This window comes from Odocoileus virginianus, chromosome 5 (assembly GCF_023699985.2).
Source record: "Odocoileus virginianus isolate 20LAN1187 ecotype Illinois chromosome 5, Ovbor_1.2, whole genome shotgun sequence".
Classification (NCBI taxonomy): domain Eukaryota; kingdom Metazoa; phylum Chordata; class Mammalia; order Artiodactyla; family Cervidae; genus Odocoileus; species Odocoileus virginianus.
In genome coordinates, this window is record NC_069678.1 from 17,952,268 (window position 1) to 17,958,897 (window position 6,630).

Below are 6,630 nucleotides of genomic sequence, written 5' to 3' on the forward strand. Positions count from 1 at the left end.
AGGAGAGCTCTTTAAAATGGAGCCAGGAAGCCATTAACAAAATGTGACTTACACATGTCTCAGGCAGGAGGGAATCTGTCCTTCTGAGCACTTATTGTCCTAATGGAGTCATCCAGAACATCCACCAGGAGCTCAGGATACTTATTGGGAGAACTCAAGATTACACTTATTGGACCCTTACCCTGCAATAATTCATGAGAGTCCCCTGGACTGCAAGGAGATCAAATCAGTCATTCTTAAAGGAAATTAACCCTGAATATTCATTGGAATATTGAATTGGAGCTGATGCAAAAAAACTGACTTATTGGAAAAATTATCCCAATGCTGGGAAAGATTGAGGGCAGGAGAAGGTGGGGCAGATGATGAGATGGTTGGATGGCATTGTCGACTCAAAAGGTGGGAGTTTGAGCAAACTCCAGACACAGTGAAGGACAGGGAAGCCTGGTGTGCTGCAGCCCTTGTGGTGTGGAGCAATGAGCAAAATAAAAAAAAGCCCTGGGTCAGCTTTCTGCTGCCCCCTCATGGTGTTAGCTGGAAAACCATGAGCAAATTCCTCCAATGTACTAGTCCGGTTTGGGCTTTTGTTTGTTTTTTACAATTTAAAAATTCTATTTAGGAAAAGTCTTTTACTGAGTGCTCAGTCTCTCAATTATGATGGACTCTCTGCAACCCCATAGACTGTAGCCCACCAGGCTCATCTGTCTATGGAATTTTCCAGGCGAGAATACTGGAGTAGGTTGCCAGTTCCTGCTCCAGAGAATCTTCCTCACCCAGGGATCAAAACCAGCTCTCTTGTGTCTCCTATACTGGCAGGCGAATTCCTTACCATTGCACCACGTGGGAAGCCCCATCTCTTATTTAAAAACACAATAAAAAGACATTGACATATTTAGATACTAGGATTGTAAGTTCAACATTCTGAAAACTAAGATCATGGCATCCGGTCCCATCACTTCATGGCAAATAGATGGGGAAACAGTGGAAATAGTGGCTGACTTTATTTTTGGGACTCCAAAATCACTGCAGATTGTGATTACAGCCATGAAATTAAAAGATGCTTACTCCTTGGAAGGAAAGTTATGACCAACCTAGACAGTGTATTAAAAAGCAGAGACATTACTTTGTCAACAAAGGTCCATCTAGTCAAGGCTTTGGTTCTTCCAGTGATCATGTATGGGTATGAGATTTGGACTATAAAGAAAGCTGAGTGAAGAAGAATTGATGCTTTTGAACTCTGGTGTTGGAGAAGACTCTTGAGAGTCCCTTGAACTTCAAGGAGATCCAACCAGTCCATCCTAAAGGAGATCAGTCCTGAGTGTTCATTGGAAGGATTGATGTTGAAGCTGAAACTCCAATACTTTGGCCACCCTGATGCGAAGAGCTGACTCATTTGAGAAGACCCTGGTGCTGGGAAAGATTGAGGGTAGGAGGAGAAGGGGACGACAGAGGATGAGATGGTTGGATGGCATCACTGACTCAATGGACATGGGTTTGGGTGGACTCTGGGAGTTGGTGATGGACAGGGAGGCCTGGCGTGCTGCGGTTCATGGGGTTGCAAAGAGTCGGACACAACTAGGGGACTGAACTGAACTGAATTGAACTGAGGATTATATTTATGTGAACTACAAACATATTAATAGATTCCTGATCATAGATTCTTATTATAGTCAGTTGTTTTTATATTTGCTCTTTGAATGAAATATAAAACCATATGAAAAATACCTGTACATTAAGCTTAATGAGAACTGGGAAAAAACATACAGTGTTTTCATGGAGTAAAGCTGCCAAATTGTATCTACTTAATCCTGAGGGAAGAATATTGAGGTAACATAATCAGGAAAGAAGTCTAAAAAGAACACAGAGAAAAGAAGGCAGAATGTAATTGTTATAGAAGACACATAATTGCCATAGAAGACTGATAAGAATTGTGGGATAGAGGATTTAGATACTCTGGAATTTCATGTCTGTTTCTGTACTTTCTTATTGCTTCAAAATTTAAAATAAACATCTGTTAAGTTGTGGCTACTGCCCAACTAGACTCTACCCTCTGTAGTGTAGATAAACAGAATTGTGTTCCTTCTTCTGCAGAGATTTTATTAATAATTCACTCATTCATTTTTTTAATTCACTCACTCAAGAAGCATTTAATGACTACCTATTGTGTTCTATGGGCTTCCCTGGTGGTAAAGAATCTGCCTGTCAATGGAAGAGATGTGTGTTCAATCCCTGGGTTGGGAAGATCCCCTGGAGATGGAAATAGTAACCCACTCCAATATTCTTTAGTAGGAAATCACATGGACAGAGAAGCCCTGTGGGCTACAGCCTATGGGATCACAAAAGGGTGGGACATGACTTAACAACTAAAGAACAACAACAGCACTGTGTGCTGTGGCTAAGAAACAGAGATAAATAAGGCGTGACTCCTAACCTCAAAGAGCTCTCATCTGATGAGAAAAATACATGAGTCAAGAAGCAGCTAGACAGATTTGAGTCTGGATAAAGAATTATGGGAACAGAGAAGAGAGAAGCCAGCCAGATGGAGCAAGGGCAGCCAGCCCTCTGGGCAAAGGGAGAAGCAGGTATGATAGCACAGAGGCACCATAGCAGCCACGGGGCGTTCATGGCTGTACTTTAGAGTGCAGAGAGAGAACAGGTGGGGAAAGCTGTGCAGAAGCCACACTGTGGAAACCTGTTTGCTTTTCAATGGAGAAAAGCTAAGGAGGCTTTCCCAACAATTTGTTGCTCCTTAGTCTAGAATGTCAATTTACTTTTTCATACCAATCATGGAGCAATGGACTGGTTCAAAATTGGGAAAGGATTATGTCAAAGCTGTATATTGTCACCTTGCTTATTTAACTTATGTGCAGAGTGTATCATGAGAAATCCCGGACTGGGTGAAACACAAGCTGGAATCAAGATTACTGGGAGAAATATCAATAACCTCAGATATGCAGATGACACCACCATTATAGCAGAAAGCGAAGAGGAACTAAAGAGCCTCTTGAGGAAGATGAATGAGGAGAGTGAAAAAGCTGGCCTGAAACTCAACATTCATCAAAACTAAGATCATGGCATCTGGTCCCATCACTTCATGGCAAATAGATGGGGGGAAAAATGGAAACAGTGACAGGCTTCATTTTCTTGGGTTCCAAAATCAATGCAAATGGTGACTGCAGCCATGAAATTAAAAGACACTTGCTCCTTGGAAGAAAAGCTATGACCAAACTAGACAGTGTATTAAAAAGCAGAGTGAACACTTCACCTACAAAAGTCCATATGGTCAAAGCTATGATTTTTCCAGTAGTCATGTATGGATGTGAGAGTTGGACCATAAAGATAGCTGAGCACTGAAGAATTGATACTTTTGAACTGTGGTGTTGGAGAAGACTCTTGAGAGTCCCTTGGACAGCAAGGAGATCAAATCAGTCAATCCTAAAGGAAATCAATCCTAAATATTCATTGGAAGGACTGATATTGAATTGGAGCTGAAGCTCCAATACTTTGGCCACCTGATGTGAAGAGTCAACTCATTGGAAAAGACCTTGATGCTGGGAAAGATTGAAGGCAGGAGAAGGGGATGAAAGAGGACAAGATGGTTGGATGGCATTACCAACTCAATAGACATGAATTTGAGCAAGCTCCAGAAATTGGTGATGGACAGGGAAGCCTTGCGTGCTGCAGTCCATGGGGTCTCAAAGAGTCAGACCCGACTAGGCAATTGAACAACAATACAACTGTAACTAATTTGCTTCTGAGGGTCAGTCATTCCTTCCTGTTCTCACCTCTTCTTGCAACACAGGAAGTGCTTCTGGCTGTACCTCACACTCAGACACACTCAGGTCACACTTCACACCTTAAATACCATGTAATAAACACCCACTTTCTGTGTGGGTGTGGGTCTTTCCTGAGCTTTCTGTGGGTAATGACCAGGGTTTGAGCCTCTTCTCATCTAGATTTCTGAGGACTACAGTAACTCAGGATCTTTATGTATAAATATAAATATACCTATATATACACGATCTGTGCTGAGTCTTCTTTTGCCACTCGCAGGATTTGTCTAGTTGCAGCGAGTGGGGATTACTCTTTGTTGTGATGTGCAGGCTTCTCTGCTGTGGCTTCTCTTGTTGCAGAGCACAGACTATAGGTGCAAGAGCTCCAGTAGCTGCAACACATACGCTCAGTAATTGTGGCTTGTGGGCCCCACAGCACTTGGGCTTCAATAGCTGTGGTGCATGCTCTGCGGCATGTGTGCACTGACAGGCAGGCTGATTCCCATCCACTGCACCACCACAAGGGAAGTCCCTCAGAATCGTTTCTATGAGGAATAAGCTCCCCATGTTGCTACCCAGCTGAGGCTAGTGATGAAGCGCTCCACTCCCACAAACACTGGTGACTTCTGCAAGATCTCTAAAACAGACCCTGAACAAATTCTTCCTTCTCCCCCATTTTCCAGTGCCAGCCTACAGCCCATGAGTGAAGGGTGCTGGTTCTCTTCAGATGCAGAGAGTGAACAGTACCTTGTGACCTAGGTTTACATTTTCAGTCTGTTCCTTCAATCACTATGTATTTCCTGTCATAGAGCATGCTGTGTGGGGTGCCTGATAGACAACTGTGTGGAGCAGTACACAAGATCACTGACAGCCCCAGAAGGACTTCCTCAGTTAGGATATTTTATTATCTTTTTAACAACCATAAATATTAACTAGTTAATAATGTTGAATTATGCTGAATGCATAATTGAAGCTGGATTTACGGAAAAGATATCCAACAGTGCTTATGTTTGTTTCAACTAAAGCTTCACTGGTTAATCCCTGCACCTTTGTTTAAACTGTTCTGAGGAACTCCCATCTCTGATATAAGTCTTCCCATCCCCAGCCAATTTCCTAGAACTTTCAGTTGTCTTCTTCTTCTTGTTGTTCCTTATCTCTTTATGTTTTTTAGTATTTTAATTTTTAAAGTATTACATATACACACACATACGGCCCTTAAAGTTCAACTTAGTAACATAAAACATAACAAAAAATAGCCAACCTCTGCCACATGCCAGAACTTCTCTCTCACATGGGTAACTATTACCAATTCTTTAATTTGTTTCTTCTATTCCCTTGATATACAGAAATAATATATCCAGCCCTGCTATTTCTTGAGTTTAGGCACTATTTATTGACTTCATGCTATGGGAATGGGTATTTGGCTGTATTGTACCCTACCCTTCTTCACCTTGCTCACTGCCACCCCACATCCCCCCTATAGCCCTTAACAACACAAAAGACTTTCCGCAAATTCGACCAGGATAGTTGTGACATACCTTTATGTTAAATGAATATTCAATATTTAAGATAACATATGATCCTCTATATAGAAAACCCTAAAGACTCTACCAGAAAATTATTAGCACTAATCAATGAATATAGTAAAGTAGCAGGATATAAAATTAACACAGAGAAATCCCTTACATTCCTATACACTAACAATGAGAAAACAGAAAGAAATTAAGGAAACAATACCATTCACCATTGCAACAAAAAGAATAAAATACTTAGGAGTATATCTACCTAAAGAAACAAAAGACCTATACATAGAAAACTATAAAACACTAATGAAAGAAATCAAAGAGGACACAAATAGAAGGAGAAATATACCGTGTTCATGGATTGGAAGAATCAATATTGTCAAAATGGCTATACTACCCAAAGCAATCTATAGATTCAATGCAATCCCTATCAAGCTACCAACGGTATTCTTCACAGAACTAGGACAAATAATTTTACAATTTGTATGGAAATACAAAAAACCTCGAATAGCCAAAGCAATCTTGAGAAAGAAGAATGGAACTGGAGGAATCAACCTGCCTAACTTCAGGCTCTACTACAAAGCCACAGTCATCAAGACAGTATGGTACTGGTACAAAGACAGAATTATAGCTCAATGGAACAAAATAGAAAGTCCAGAGATAAATCCACGAACCTATGGACGCCTTATCATTGACAAAGGAGGCAAGAATATACAATAGAAAAAAGACAATCTCTTTAACAAGTGGTGCTGGGAAAACAGGTCAACCACTTGTCAAAGAATGAAACTAGAACACTTTCTAACACCATACACAAAAATAAACTCAAAATGGATTAAAGATCTAAATGTAAGACCAGAAACTATAAAACTCCTAGAGGAGAACATAGGCAAAACACTCTCCGACATAAATCGCAGCAAGATCCTCTATGACCCACCTCCCAGAATTTTAGAAATAAAAGCAAAAATAAACAAATGGAACCTAATGAAACTTAAAAGCTTTTGCACAACAAAGCAAACTATAAGTAAGGTGAAAAGACAGCCCTCAGATTGGGAGAAAATAATAGCAAACAAAGAAACAGACAAATGATTAATCTAAAAACTATACAAGCAACTCCTGCAGCTCAATTCCAGAAAAATAAATGACCCAATCAAAAAATGGGCCAAAGAACTAAACAGACATTTCTACAAAGAAGACATACAGATGGCTAACAAACACATGAAAAGATGCTCAACATCACTCATTATCAGAGAAATGCAAATCAAAACCACAATGAGGTACCATTACACACCAGTCAGAATGGCTGCTATCAAAAAGTCTACAAACAATAAATGCTGGAG